This window comes from Canis lupus, chromosome 3 (assembly GCF_048164855.1).
Source record: "Canis lupus baileyi chromosome 3, mCanLup2.hap1, whole genome shotgun sequence".
In the NCBI taxonomy this organism is placed as follows: domain Eukaryota; kingdom Metazoa; phylum Chordata; class Mammalia; order Carnivora; family Canidae; genus Canis; species Canis lupus.
In genome coordinates, this window is record NC_132840.1 from 39,179,878 (window position 1) to 39,195,722 (window position 15,845).

Sequence of the window (15,845 nt, forward strand, 5' to 3'; positions counted from 1 at the left end):
CCTTACCTCCTTAATATAACATGTACATCCTTTATTGCCCACTTGATTTGGTTCCTGCCCACTTTTCTACTCTCCTCCATCACCTCCGCCCCTCTCCTCACCTAATTAACTGAAGCTGCCCCTACATTACCTGCAGTTCCTTGAAGCTTCCATAAGTTTTAGCCCTTATGCTTTTGCAGAGGTGGTTGTGTTGGCTTGAAATGTCTTCCTTGTGGCCCTGTTTCTAACTTGAAGATAAAGTCGAATGTTACCAACTCTGTGAAGCTGTCTATTCTCAATGTCCCCAGGCAGGGAGGTGTGCTCTCTTCAGCAGTCTTAACACCAGTGCCTCTTCAATGTGATTACTGCTTCCATATCCTTCTCCCCTGCTGAGTTGCTCCTGTGGATGCTGAGTACTATACCTTATTTGTTATTCAGCCCAGTTCTTTTTGTTTAAAAAAGATTTTATTTATTTATTCATGAGAGACACACGGAGAGAGGCAGAGACACAGGCAGAGGGAGAAGCAGGCCCCCTGAGGGGGGAGCCTGATGCAGAACTCAATCCCTGGACCCTGGGATCATGACCGAAGCCGAAGGCAGACACTCAACCACTGAGCCACCCAGGTGCTCCGTATTCGGTCCAGTTCTAAGCACAGTGCTGGTACCTAGTATGTGATCATAAATATATGTTGGACAATTTATAATAGGGTAATAATGATAATGTTAAGTAAACACAATTTAACAAAGGATAGCATCTTCTGTTTATTTAAGATTTCCTATGTGCCAGTCACTGAGGGAGGCACTCATTTAATTTCAATAACGATCCTATAAGGGATATATTCTTTGTTCTGCTGATGAGGAATCTGGTCTTGAGTGCTGGATTAGACAGGAGTATTGGTGGTAAAGAGCAGAAACCCCACAAACGCAAATTCTAGTAAAAGGCGTGTTTGTCCTGAAACCCAAGTGCAGAAATGACCTGCCCTTGGACACAGTCAGGAACGTTGAGGAGAATTCTCTTTTTCCAATCCTTATTTCTGCTCCTCTCTGTGCATCAGCATCATTTATTCTTTTCTCTAGTATATATTGCTGCTTTCTGATTGCAAGACCACAGGAAGGAAAGTCACCCATAACAATTCATTGGTTTACATCATTTCTAGTTAAGAGACCAGTACACCTAGAATTTCTTAGTCCCATTTACTAGGGGAAAATTATGGCTGGCCTAGTTTGGGTTAGGAGATATTTGAACCAATAAATTTTTGCTCAGGTGGAAAAGGAGGTAATAGCAGAATCATGAATTGTTGGAGAAGCCCTTAGCTCTGGAGAAAAGCTAGTATCCAGAAAGCTATAGGAATCTGGTAGAGATTAACCAGATAGGAGGTTGGATAACTTGCCTAAGGTTTGTAGCAAATAAGTGGTAGAACAATGGTTCAAATTCATATCTGTGTGATTCTAAGCATTGCATCTTCTCTTTGGAACATGGGTTTTTAACTTCTATAGTATAATACAAGAGGCCTGGAAAAATGTGGTTGTATCAAAAGGTTCTAGAGGATGATCACAGAGAAGTTCTAAACCACAGAAAGACCATTCTGGCCACTTCTGCCCTGAATTTTTGGGAACCTTATTTGCTTTTAAGTTTGAGCATCTGTAAATCACAGAATTTAGAGGTTGAAAGGATTCTCACAAGTTACCTTGTCTGATCATTCTTCCACCCAGCCAGATGGAGCATGGACATTCTTTGTAACATTCTTGCCTAGTGATTCTGAAGGCCTCAAAGAGGCTATGGTTGAAGAACTCAGAGCATTGACTCTGAGGCCAGAAGGCTTGGGTTCAAACTCAACCCTGTCATTTACTATTGCATGTCTTTGGGCAGTGGGCTTAGCATTTATGCCTTAGTATCTTAATCTGTGAAAAGAGAATAATAGCAAAATTACATTATTTTTTTTCAAATCAATATTTATTGTACACTTATTATATGCAAGCCCTCTTCTAAGTGTTTAGTATTAACCAATACATTTATCCATTTATCCTAATAATTCCATGAGGGATGGAATATTATTTTCAGTTAAGGAAACTGAGGTATAGGAGAGTTAATTACCTTGCTCCAGGCCTACCCTACTAGTGGCAAGGCTGGGGTTTAAACACCTGCAGCCTGGCTACTATACACTATCCACCATGTTATCTCCCTGATGTTCTTAGGAAGAGCATGTGATAAAACAAACATAAAGCACTTATCACAGCATACTCTATATTCTCAATACATATCAGTGCAGTTGCTACCCTCCTCCCAATTCCAATCTTCTTAACCCCAACTACCAAGCCTGAATGCCACAAACCCCTCCATTCTTGAATGCTTTTGGGAAAAGCAGGAAGCCTGCTCTATTTCCTTGTACTGCTTCATGGCCTAGAAGAAGGAATTTGTGTAGATATAGTACTTTTTAGTTCCCAATATCCCCATCAACCTCTAAGCATGGCTTAAGATAATGCTTCTATTTTTGGAGGGGAGGTAAGAAGGTGGTTGAGAAAAGGAATGCTCCTTGATAGTGTCCTAAAAAGGCCTAAGTTGGTTTTATGATAAAACTTACTATATTAGTATCCCTCATATATCCATACCTATTAAATATTTACTGGGCATAATTTTAAGGCCTTGAGTTGAGTGCTAAGGATACAATAATGAATCAGATTTGAACAGTCCTCTCAAAATTACCAATAAGAGAGTTAAAGTTTGCTCATAAATAATCATAATCCATGACCCATTGGTGGGTTAATACTGTTAAAATATCTATGTTACCCACAAGCAATCTACAGATTTTATGCAATCCCCATAAAAGTTGCATGTAATTTTTCACAAAATAGAACAAACGATAGTGAAATGTGTATGGAACCACAAAAACCTCCAAATAGACCAAGAAATCATGAGAAGGAAGGACAAAGCTGGAGGCACCATGCTTCCTGATTTCAAACTACATTACAAAGCTATAGTAATAAAAGCTGTATGATTTTGGCATTAAAAACTGACATACAGATGAATGAAACAGAACTCAAAGTCCAGAAATAAACCACATATAGATGGTAAATTAAATCATGATAAAGGAGCCAAGAATATACACTGGGGAAAGAAGAGTCTCTTTAATAAATAATGCTGAAAATGGGCAGCTACATGCAGAAGAATGAAATAAGACCTCTCTCTTATGCCATGCACAAAAATGAACTCAAAATGGTTTAATGATTTGAATATAAGACCTGAAACTATAAAAATCCCAGAAGAAAATACAGGCAGTAATCTCGTTGACATTGGTCTTGGCACTGCTTTTTTTTTTTTTTTTTTTTTTTACATGAAAAGCAAAGATGAACAAGTGGGACCATATCAAACTAAAAAACTGCACAGCAAAGGAAAACCATCAACAAAATTAATATAATGAAAAAGCAACCTACCAAAAGGAAGTATTCAAAATCCTATATCTCATAAGAGATTCACATCCAAAATACATAAATAGCTCCTAGAAACTCAATAGGAAAAAAAAAAAATCCAACAATCCAATTAAAAATGGGTGGGGGCTCTGAATAGACATTTTTTTTCCCCAGAGAAGATATACAGGTGGCCACGTACATGAACAGGTACTTAACAGCACTAATCATCAGGGAAATGCAAATCAAAACCACAATGAGCTATCTCCTCACAACTTGCAGAATGGCTAATATAAAAAATAAAAGAAATAACAGTTGTTGGCAGGAATATAGAGAAAAGAGAACCCTCATGCACTGTTAGGAATGCAAATTGCTGAAGCCACTATGAAAAGCAGTATGGAGTTTCCTCAAAACATTAAAAATAGAACTACCACATGATCCAGCAATTCTACTACTTAGTATTTATCCAAAGAAATGAAAATGCTTACCCAAAAAGATAAATACACTCTGACATTCATCATAGGATTCTTTACAATAACCAAGACATGGAAACAACCTAAATCGTCTGTCCATTGGTGGATAAGTGGATAAATAAATTATTATATATTTATAAAATGAAATATTATTCAGCCATAAAAAAGGAAATCTTGCCATTTGCAATGACATGAATGGATCTTGAGGGCATTATCTAAGTGAAATAAGTCATATGGAAAGACAAATACGGTATGATCTCACTTATCTCTGGAATCTGAAAAACAAAAAAACAAACAAAACTCCAAAGGTATAGAAAATTAGTCATTGCCAGAGGTAAGGGATGGGGAATGGGTATAATGGGTGAGGGGATTCAAAAGATACCAGCTTCCAATTATAAAATAAATGAGTTATGGGGATGTAATGTACAGCATAGTGACTATAGTTAATAATAATGCATTATGTATTTGAAAGTTACTAAGAGACTAGATCTTAATAAGAGTTCTCATCACAAGAAAAATTCTGTTTTTTTTAATAAAAAAAATTTTTTTGGTAACTGTTGATGGATATTAACTAGACTTATTGTGATCATTTTACAATATTTACAGATATTGAATCACATACACCTGAAACTAATGTAATATGTTAAAAATTATAGGATATAAAGTAAGAAGGAGTAATACATATGCAAATTTAAAGGCAAGAGCAATTACTTCAGAATAGTAGGATAGGGGGAGGGGCTATGGAAGAGTTAGCATGTGGGTTCTGCCTCTTAAAGATAGGTAGTAACTTGACATATGAAAAGGGGAGAAACCATATACTAAGCAGAGGGAGTGAAGATAAAAAAAGAAAAAAGAAATTGTGAAATGTGGTCAAGGAATTGTCTAGTTTCATTTGGGGAATGGTGGAAGACCAAATTTGGATAGTAGGTTTGGCCCAGATTGGAGAAGACCCTGGGTATCAGATTAAAATGCACATATTATTTTTGATTAGGACAGGGAGAGATGGATTCTATTTTACAGTATGAATGGAATGACCTCACCCATGGTGTTAGTCAGGAGAGTCCCAGTTACGCCATAGTTACAGACCTAAATCTCAGTGGCTTAAGAAAACAAAAGTCTAGTTTTATTCATGGGCATTCTGCTGTGGATTTGAGCAGTTCTCTAGGACAGTTATCCTCCATGCGTTAGTTCAGTAGTCTGATCTCCACGGACCCCATGGCGTCTTTGTTTCAACATGTGCTTCTGTGATGACTGTGGTAAGAGGAAGAAAGTTGTGGAAGGTTACCCACCTGGAACTAAGTACTTTGTTCTGGAAACCATACATATATTGCTTCTGCTTATACCCCATTGGCCAGATGAGTAACGCAACTGACCTCATAAAAATGGGGGCTGGGAATTACGGTCTCTGAATGCCTGGAAAGAGAAAAGTAGACACTGATGAGCCCTAGTAATGTCTACCACACCCACACTTACATAGAAATTACTATGATTCAGAACAAGATTGTATTTACAAACAAAATAAAAATATGTAAGATTTCTAATATACTATTAACAGAAATTTTCCCATCTGTTGCATTTACCACTTTCAAATGTAGGAAATGTTGTTTACAGTTTATCCACCCACAGCACATAATGAAAGAAAGATATCTACTTATTTCTGTAATCTGCCTGTTATTATCTCTGGCGTAGCATGAATTGGTATACATTGCATGTGATGTAGGCTCTGCCAACACACAGCTGATACCTCCTTTGGCTTCAGCTGCAAGCTGCAGTCTAACTAGTATAGACCATGCCTTCCAAAAGAACACCCCCTTGTCAGAATGTGATTAGAGAGAAACTTGTATGCAAAGAATTAAGGACACCTACGTGATGTGTATACATACAGTTGCCTACATGCGATGTTAACAGGTTACATGGTCTCAGATACCTTATTTTTACAAAGAGTGGAATGTAGAACTATTAGAATTTGATCAAAAGTGCCCGAGTTTTGGAGTCAGAGATAAGTTAGAAGCCTAACTCTATGAACTAATGGCTCTGTCACGCTGAGCCTCAGTTTCTTAATTTTAATAATGGCATTGCTAGGGCACCTGGGTGGTTCAGTTAAGTGTCTGACTCTTGATCTCAGGGGGGTGAGTTCAAGCTCCACGTTAGACTCCACGGGGGGTGTGGAGCCTACTTGAAAATGGTATTGCTAACAACAGAATTGCCAAAATGTATTAATAATAATAGCTAAAATTGAGAACTAAGTGTATACCGAGCACTTTACATATATTACTCTATTGTATGACCAGCAATCATACTGGTCATTGTATGTATGACCAGCAATCATATTGCTGTATTGACCAATCATACTGGTCATTGTATTGTATGACCAGCAATCATATCGCTGTATTGATCCAGCAATCATCTATCATCAAAATGTATAAGGACATTGGTTTAGCTCCTATGTAGCGGGAGGGAGTGTTTCAGATTGCGTCTAAACTGAGATTTACATGTATCTGGTAAACTGAACTGGTGAACAAGACCTGAGGTATTGGGTTTGCATGAGGGATTTTTCCAGGGTTGGAGAGGAATTGCTGAAGGCATTGGTTTTATGTGAATACGTGGGACTGGGCCTGAAATAGGATAGACAGGACAGTGTTTGTCTGAAATTTAGGTATCCCACCTGTGTGGCCCAAGTCTGCCTATAACTAGAAGCAACTAACTGATCAAGGGGATGATGTAAGAAGATGCTGAGACACAGAGACACCAGCAGCGCCTGTTTGGTGAGCAGGTGACAAGGTGTGACACAAAAGAGAAAAAAGAGGATGTTTCTCTCTACTTTGGTATGAACACTGAGATTCACAAGGCAGCTCTGCTGGAATCTATCAGGGGGGTGCTCTGGACCACAGCATCTTTGGCAGGTAATTGACATTCTTTTGGCAGGTGCCCTCATCTCCGACAGTGGCAAGATTCTGCTCTTCCCAACTGGCTTCCTGGTGAGTTACTACATCCTCAAGGGAAGAAAGAAAATAATAGTAACGTGTTACTTTTGGTAAGAACACGTGGAATACCCACTGGGATCCTTTGAAATTTATGGGAAACCGTATCTTTCCTATCAAATCTGTAGACTCTAACCCGAGGTCTGACATGAAGGGGCTCAGAAAGTCCTTTATCAAAGAATGAAAGAAGGAGTGAAGAATTGTCTCAATCCTCCAGTGAATGGTCTCAATCCTGCAGTGAATGCCATGCTTTCCCGCGGGGACAGTACTGGCATTCCTGTGCAAGACTGTCCGGCATATTGCAGGACATTTAGCAACTTTAACCCCTGAGCACTAGATTCCAGGATGCCATTCAGTGTAGCAATCAAAACACAGGACTTTGTCCGTTTCAAATGCTCAGTGTGGGGATACTATTCTTGAAACTCATTGATCTAATTGGACTCAACATTTCTCTGCAGCCCTTGAAGCAGTGTTTCTGTGGGAACCCATAGAGTCTCTGTAGAACAGGACCATTCTTCTTTCTGTATGCTCAGTACATTGGGACTGGATTTTTCTCTTGCTTCCTTTGCTCTGTACTGTGGGAATGTGCTAGAGAGGAACTCCACTTGACATCCCACTGTTCTTGTCCAGGGCAATGAGTCTGCCAAATTCAACCTAACAGTCTGAGGGAATGATCCCGGCTACTATCTTTTCTGACTAGAAGCTTCTCTGTAATGCATCAGCACTGGTAGAGATTTTGGAAAGGGAAGTCAAAATATCAGCTTTGTTAATAGTCCAGTAGATATTAAAGAACACAGCTCTTAGGCAAAAGTAGATTTGGGATCTTTTCTACCTCATAGGCCATAATCCATACCAGAGCCTTCTAGATTCTGACTGGAATAGTGTATGTGTGTGTGGGAAAAGCAAGATGAGTAAGGAGAGACAGTTGCTCATCAGGATGGTTGGTTTGTCATATTCTTAAAAACATCTGCCTCCTGAAACTCCAACTGCAAAACTGCCAGTTCTAATATACACCATTAGGTGGCAGTAAAACAGAAATGTCTGCAGGGAAAGCAGAAATCCCTTCAGAATTATAATAAGTTTTATAGACCAAGACAACTGCAGTTGTAAAACATTATGGTGTATCAATTGGCATATTTGCTGATCAAATCTTTACAAGGTTCGAATAGGCTCATAAATACCGGGTTTTCTAGTTTGGCCTATTCATGCTTCATGCTTCTGTTTAAGACATTTAGGGAGGCGGGAAATCCAACAAATGGTTGAAATACCAAAGCAATATGCCACTGACAATTTGTTTTCCTGTGATTGAGGCAAAATATATATGCCTCGATTAGAAGCACTACCCAAACAAGCAGAATCTGCTACATTCAAAGATGAGCTCATTTCTCATGCAAAGCACAGCCCAGGCTGGAGTGAACCAACAGCTAAATCGTTTTGCTACTTGATTTTTATAAGTGAGTTCCAATTCCTTTACCATTCCCACAAGGGTCTCTTTATACAAGGATGTTTCCTTTTTTTTAAATATATATATAAGTGGTTATTGGCTGATGATAAAATCAGGTTTTAAATGCATAAAATCACAGGGCAGGAGGTGATATGAAATCACCCCTTTCACTAGAGTGTTGGTCTCATGTGAATGGTTGAAAAGAGGAGCAGACTGGATTATGACTGTCAACATTTGACAATGGGGAAACTGAGGCTATGTGTTAAACAACTGGCCCAAAGACATATGACCAGTGAGTTATTTAGCCAGATTACGAAACCAGATTTCCCATAAGGCGCTGGATTGGCTGTGACACTGATTATTTTAAGAGACCCATTCAAGAATTTTTGGCTACCCAAGCAAGTCAAGCAGCTAAGCTTCTCTCAGCTTTGTTTTTGTACACGTGCACACTGACCATGTTTTTAAAAAGAGAAACTGAAATTCCTTGGAAAGATCACCTTCATCATATGGTGGCTGCTTATCTTATATTTGTAGATAAAGATCTTGTCTCTGGCCAGTTAGTTCCCAGAGATCCTGCCTTAGAAAATGTCTTTCAGCTTCTTCTTTAAAGCTAATGCGTGTATGGCCTTCGCTCTATCTAGAATCCTCTGCCTCTGTGTTCATCTGGCAAAACTGCGTTGACACTGAATTTAGGGGCCCTTTGATGTGTTCCCCAGATTCCTATGCTAGGTACTTTCTTCAGGGAAGGGAATCCAAAGTAATGGAGTATAAAGATATAATATAAATTACATATTATATATTGCATATATTTATAATCATTTTAAATAACTGAGTTTTAATTTATCCTCATAATGCTATGTATATATATATGTAGATAGTTTTATATATATACTATCATCTATGTACCTATGTATGTATCTGTGTATCAATCAAATATATATAGACTTAATTGTTCTGCTCTAGGGAAAGAGAAATTAATAATTATTGATCTCTGTTATGTGCCAGTTACACTATTAGGTCTTCATGCATATTGATGCTATATAATCTTCAAGCAATTCAAGCAATTCAAGTGATAAAATTAGGGCTACGAAACTGGATAACTTGTGTGTTCAGAATGTAGGAAAGCTGGGTTTACATCCAGATTTACCTTCCTCAGGAGTTCTTGGTTTATTGCTATTCTCCGGAAGTAACTGGGGCTCTGAGAGCAGAAGTCACTTTGCTAAAGTATGACGGCTAGTCAGTGGCGGAGCTAAATGGTAGGATCTGGAACTTTTGGCCTTTGCCTCCTCTTACTGCATCAGACTTTCTACTCTGTATAATGATAAAAGATAAGAATTCATTTTCATTCAGCTGGAGTAATTTGGCAGATTTCAGGATTTTCATGAAGCCCAGACTTTCCTTTGGTTCTGTTTATATTGAGAAATGTATTCATTTGGCAACTGCCTGAGACCCATGTGAACATCTGCTAACTTGTGGTATTAGCTAGTTCACAGATTCCTTGGTCTTCCTGACTTAAGCTCCTGCAGAAGTTCAGGACTGGGAAACAGATTTTGTAATTCATTTGTTTGCATGTAAAAATGCCTTTTCAGTTCTCCCATTCCTTAGTGATTCTCTTCTAAACCATGTTGCTGTGCATTTATCAAGGAAATTTGCCATCTTCAACTTGGAGACAACAATTCAAGTTAAAGTTAACCATTAAAATTCATTGAAAAAAATATTAGAAACAGTTTAAAAACAAGAATGGCTGTGTTTGCTCTATAACAGAGCATTAAAAAAATCAATAATAAGAACAACTAATGGTGATAATGTCTTCCCTGACTCATAGGGATATTTAAAAGTAAAATGATGTAATTGTTGGGAAACACTTTGAAAAATAAAAGCGCCATGCAGTACAAGACATTACGATTATTATACGATTGTCCTGAAGCACAGCTGAAAGTGAGCCTTATCTCCCTGAGGATCAGATGTCATCATTGATAAATCATTTGTGTAATTCCCAGAATGCAAAGGATGTCTGCAGGGCTCCAGGATCTTATACTTGCTGTTATGATCTCTCTATCAGGGTGTTCAGGGGATGTGACCAAGGGTGAGTCACAACCTCTCTGAGCCTTTGTTCCCATATCTTTGAGCTGGGAATTAATATTATTATGAATGACTAACCATCTATAGAGCAATTCTGTGTCCAAGATACAAAGCATCTTGGGCTTATAATTTAATTTAATGCTTATGACCCCATGAAGTGCCTTATTTTATAGATGAGGAAAATGAAGCACAGAGCAGTGAAACATCTAGGCCTAGATCACACAGCTAGAATATTGTGAGGTGTCTGTAGAAATCTACGGATCTCAGTTTTAGGTACACTGTATGTTGTGGATTGTATAGACTTGGCTCTCCAGCATGCTTTCCTCTATTCTTTCTCCTTTGGAGAATTGCCCTTCCACCAGAACATATTTCCCCATATTCTGATAGGGCTGCTAATCCCACGTACCTCCTCATGTCACCACAGGGTAAAAGTATGACCAGGCCTAGCCAGTCACAATAATTCACATTAGTTTCATTAATTGACTTAAAAAGTAGGTTAAGAATGAAAGCTTGGATAAGTCAGAATCCTTGGGATTTATATATACAAAAGGGAAGAGAGAGACTTTCTCTCCTGAAGGCCTGCCAGCCAGAGTGAGTGAGAAGACACTGGAAGGCTGTTTCTAGTAGGAAAGAATGAAGCCAATAGAGTACCAAAGGCAAGAGATTCTGATGGCATCATTTCAGCCCCCAGTCCAGCAGTGCATGAAGTGAGATCCACCCCCATGCTTTTTGGTCATTGGAGACAGTAAATACCATATTTATTATTTTTTTAAAAAGACCTATTTTTAGAGCAAACTTAAGTTCACTAAATGATCGAAAGTACTGAGATTGCCTGTATCCTCCTGACCTCACAATACAGAGCCTCCCTTCTTCTTCCTGACCAGAGAGGTATATTTGTTACAACTGGTGAACCTACACAGACACATAATCACCCAAGTCCATAGTTGACCTTATGGTTCGGTTCATTCTTGCTGTTATACATTTTATGGGTTTAGACAAATGTATGATGACATGTATCTATTATTATAGTATCACATAGAGTATTTTCACTGCCCTAAAATCTCTGTGCACCACCCTCATCCCCAGCAACTACTGATCTTTGTACTGACTCTATAGTTTTGCCTCTTCCAGAGGGTCCTGTAGTTGAAATCCTACAATACCTAGCCTTTTCACACTGACTCCTTTCATTTAACAATATGCATTTAAGATATGTTTTGTTTTTGTATTTCATAGCTTGATAGCTCATTTCTTCTTTTTTTTTATTTAAGATTTTATTTATTCATGAGAGACAGAGAGAGAGAGAGAGAGGCAGAGACACAGGCAGAGGGAGAAGCAGGCTCCCCACGAGGAACCCAATGTGGGACTTCCTGGGCCGAAGGCAGCACTAAACCACTGAGCCACTGGGGTTGCCTGATATCTCATTTCTATTTAGAACTGAATAATATTCCACCGTTGGAATGTACAGCAGTTTATCAGTTTATATACCAACAAAAGAACATCTTGGTCCCTTTCAGGTATTGGTAAGTATGCATAAAGCTGCCATAAACACACACGTGCAGGTTTTTGTGCAGATATAGTTTTCAATGAACACCAATTTTTGAGAAAGATTTTATTTATTTATTTGAGAGGAATAGTGAGATAGAGAAAGAGCATGAGTGAGAGGAAAGGGAGAGGGAGAAGCAGGAGCAGGCTTTCTGCCTGAGGCGGGGAATCTGATGCAAGGCTTGATCCCGGTACTCTGAGATCATGACCTGCACTGAAGGCAGATACTTAAATGACTGAGCCATCCAGACACCCTAATAAATACCTATTTAAAGTTAATTTGAGTTAGATTTTTAGTACTTACCACCAAGAAGTTTCTGATTGCTAGAATACAGAACAAAGTATGTTCACATATATTGTTTTCCTGAGTTCTCACAGCAAGCCTGTGTTAGTTTTCTCATGTATGGCCTTTTCTAACAGAAGTAAAAGAAAGAACTAGAAAAACTAGAGACACACTTGATATTTACACTCAGTGTTTGTGTTTCCAAAGACCTTGCTCTTTCGACAATATTCTGCTAGATATAGAAGGTAGAACCAGATATGGTAATGGACTTTGATTTTACTGTAAAACAAAGGCAGATAATCAATCATATTGGAATAATTGTTCGTTGATTCTGCATCATCCAAAAAAAATTAACAAATGTTTTTTCTAGCTATTAAAGTACATACATATAAAAGCCCCAAACTTATTTTAATAGTATCTTGATTTAAATCTAACATACGTTTTACTCTATCATGTCTTCTTGGCAACAGAATTCTAATTTTGATTGTATTTCTACTTGATGATCTAGGTCATAGTTGTCCCTGTCATAAGAGACAGCACAGCACACTTGATCATGTTGCTAATTAAATTGTTTATCTTTCCAATTAGATGGTAAGGTCTGTGAGGGTGGGTAGCATGCTGCTGTCATAATAATAAGAATCCCATATGAATTTCCAGTTCTTAGCCCAGTACCTGGTATCCAAAGTTAACTAAAGGCCTGACATAAATGCATGTATAAGTGGGCCTGAATAATTATAAAATGAACCTGAATAATTGTAATGCAATTCAATTACTGATGTTCTAGAGGCTACTAAAATATGCGAGATTGGCCTTTTGCTGAGCCTCAGGTCACTGAGGCTTTTGTCTGTGTTTCTGCCCCTGGCTGTGGGCTTTATTTAGGTTATGTGTAGAGAGAAAGAGAGATGTCTAGTATCCTATAGATCCTACCTCTGTCCCTTAATATTTGTGTGACCTTGAACACATCCCTTCTACCTCTGATCTTCACTCTCCTTCTCTGCAAAATGGGAACTTGAAAAGTTTCCTAAAGATGTGTGATGAGGATTAATTGAGATAAAGCCATAAAAATCACCTAGTAAGTGAACAACAAGCACGTTTGTTTGTTTGTTTTGAGAGAGAGAGAGCAGGCGTGTCCACAAGAGCACGTGTAGGGAGGGATAGAGGGAGAGGGAGAGAGTATCAAGAAGTCTCATGCTGAGCTCAGAGCCAGAGCTCAAGACCCTGACATCATGACCTGAGTCAAAATCAGGATTCAGATGCTTAACCAACTGATCCACCCCAGTGCCCACCATAAGCATGTTTTAAATGAGATTTTAGAGGAGTAGGAAACAGTGCTGAAGTGTGTAGAAAAAGCACATGAATGCTTGAACAGTGCATCAGTGGAGAAGTGCACAAGGAAAGGAAAACATCGCACAGAGGATTTTCAGTGTAGTCTCCACTCTGCAGGTGAATGATCAGTCTGAGGCCAAGGCCAAGCTGAGAACAAGGAGTTCCTTCCCTAGGATGGAAGGAACATAATTTGCTTTGAGAGCAAAGAAATGTTTTTTCTTTAGTGACTAACGAAATGAGTGCACATGTATAAACACTTTTAGAGCCCTTCTGTCGTCAGCATGTGCAAACCCTGCAAACACTTCTAGGGACCCAATTCCAGACGGCTTTGTAGGAAATCAAGCTGTTGCTATGTCTTCTCACTTTTCCTTTCCCGAGTCACCCCCACTGTTCATCAAAGATAAAGGAAGATAAGTGCTAGGAAAACAATTTGGGAAGTGGGTAATCCTTAGGCCTTTTTACCTGGCCTTTCAAAAAAAACATGCCTAAGTAGGTGATTTGTTCACAGTAGAGAGTGGCGGTTGACAATAAGGCCTGGAAGTCCCATAGACAGGGATTCAAATCCTTGCTTCTGTGTTTACTAGTTTTATAAATTTGCACAGTTACATCACTTCCCTAAGCCTCATTATACTCCTCTATATAATGGGTATAAAAATACCTACTTGGCATGATCGAAGAAAAGCCCAGAGCCTGGTACCTAGGACTTAATTGACTGCTCAGTTGTAAAGTTTTTTTTGTCCAAGTACAGGTTATGTCCCCATTTCAGGTAGCTAGCAGGAACACCTGTGTGTGAATCTTAGCATTATTAGATACTGCCCAAAGGTTTCCAGGGTAGTTCAACCAATTTACTCTCTCACCAGCAAAGAATGAGAATTTGTTAGCTCTCACCTACTCATCAACAATTGGTATGGTCAGAATTTTAAATACTACCTGTCCCCACTGGGTATGTAGTGATATTATTATGCCAATTTGCATTTCTCTAATGCCTAAGGAAGTTGAGTGCCTTTTCATATGCTTATTGGCCATTTGTATGTCTTCTTTTATGAAATGCCTATTCTGGTCTTGTCTTTTTGTCCTGATTTTCAAGCCTAAGGAAGTTGAGTGCCTTTTCATATGCTTATTGGCCATTTGTAAATCTTCTTTTATTAAATGCCTATTCTGGTCTTGTCTTTTTGTCCTGATTTTCAAGTTTCTTTCTTTTTTTTTTTTTTTTTAATTTATTTATGATAGTCACAGAGAGAGAGAGAGAGAGAGGCAGAGACACAGGCAGAGGGAGAAGCAGGCTCCATGCACCGGGAGCCCGACGCGGGATTCGATCCCGGGTCTCCAGGATCGCGCCCTGGGCCAAAGGCAGGCGCCAAACCGCTGCGCCACCCAGGGATCCCGATTTTCAAGTTTCTAAAAAATTATTTTTAAGGGATCCCTGGGTGGTGCAGCGGTTTGGCGCCTGCCTTTGGCCCAGGGCGCGATCCTGGAGACTCGGGATCGAGTCCCGCGTCGGGCTCCCGGTGGATGGAGCCTGCTTCTCCCTCTGCCTGTGTCTCTGCCTCTCTCTCTCTCTCTCTGTGTGACTATCATAAATAAATAAAAATTTTAAAAAAATTATTTTTAAAATTCTGGATTTGGATTCTCTTAGATCTATCTATCCTACTTTGTGGTTTGACTTTTTTCTAAATGCTATTTTTGGCATATAAAAATACTTAAGTTTTGGGGTACCTGGGTGGCTCAGTGGTTGAGCATCTGCCTTTGGTTCAGATCATGATCTTGGGGTCCTGGGTTCGAGTCCCGCATCTAGCTCCTCAGGAGGAGCCTGCTTCTCCCTCTGCCTGTGTCTGCATCTCTGTGTCTCTCATGAATAAATAAAGTCTAAAAAAAAAAAAACCACCAAAAACCTTAAGTTTTATATAGTGTGACTTACAACATTTTCTTTATTTTGTGTCCTATTTAATATTTGCTTACCTTCAGGTCATCAAGATATTTCTTTTTCTAGGGGTTGTAATGTTCCACTTTTCACATTTAGATCTACATTTCATGGGAATTCGTTTTTGTTGTTTGGAAGGGTTAAAGACTTATTTTTTCCATTATAATTTCCAATTGACCCAGTACCATTTATTGCAAAGGGCGTTATTTCTTTACTGCACTAAAGAGAATTATCTGTCCAAATCAAGGGACCATGTAAGTGTAGCTTTAGTTTTGAACACTCTCTTGTCTTCTATTGATGAATTTGTCTATCTATGCATCTATGTCTACCAATACTACAGTGTCTTAATTGGTGTAGATTTAAACAAGTCTTCATATTTGGTAGATGAATCTTCCAGTATTTTCTCTTT

At 38.8% G+C, this 15,845-nt stretch overlaps 1 long non-coding RNA gene across 1 annotated transcript; it reads right to left on the reverse strand.

Annotated features, from left to right (window-relative positions):
* Positions 1 to 1,727: 1,727 nt before the first annotated feature.
* LOC140630401 (uncharacterized) lies at positions 1,728 to 12,321 on the reverse strand. Its single transcript, XR_012028173.1, has 3 exons — positions 12,211 to 12,321; positions 5,147 to 5,270; positions 1,728 to 1,881 (listed from the first exon to the last, which is right to left on the reverse strand). It is a non-coding gene; the product is annotated as an uncharacterized lncRNA (long non-coding RNA).
* Positions 12,322 to 15,845: the final 3,524 nt, after the last annotated feature.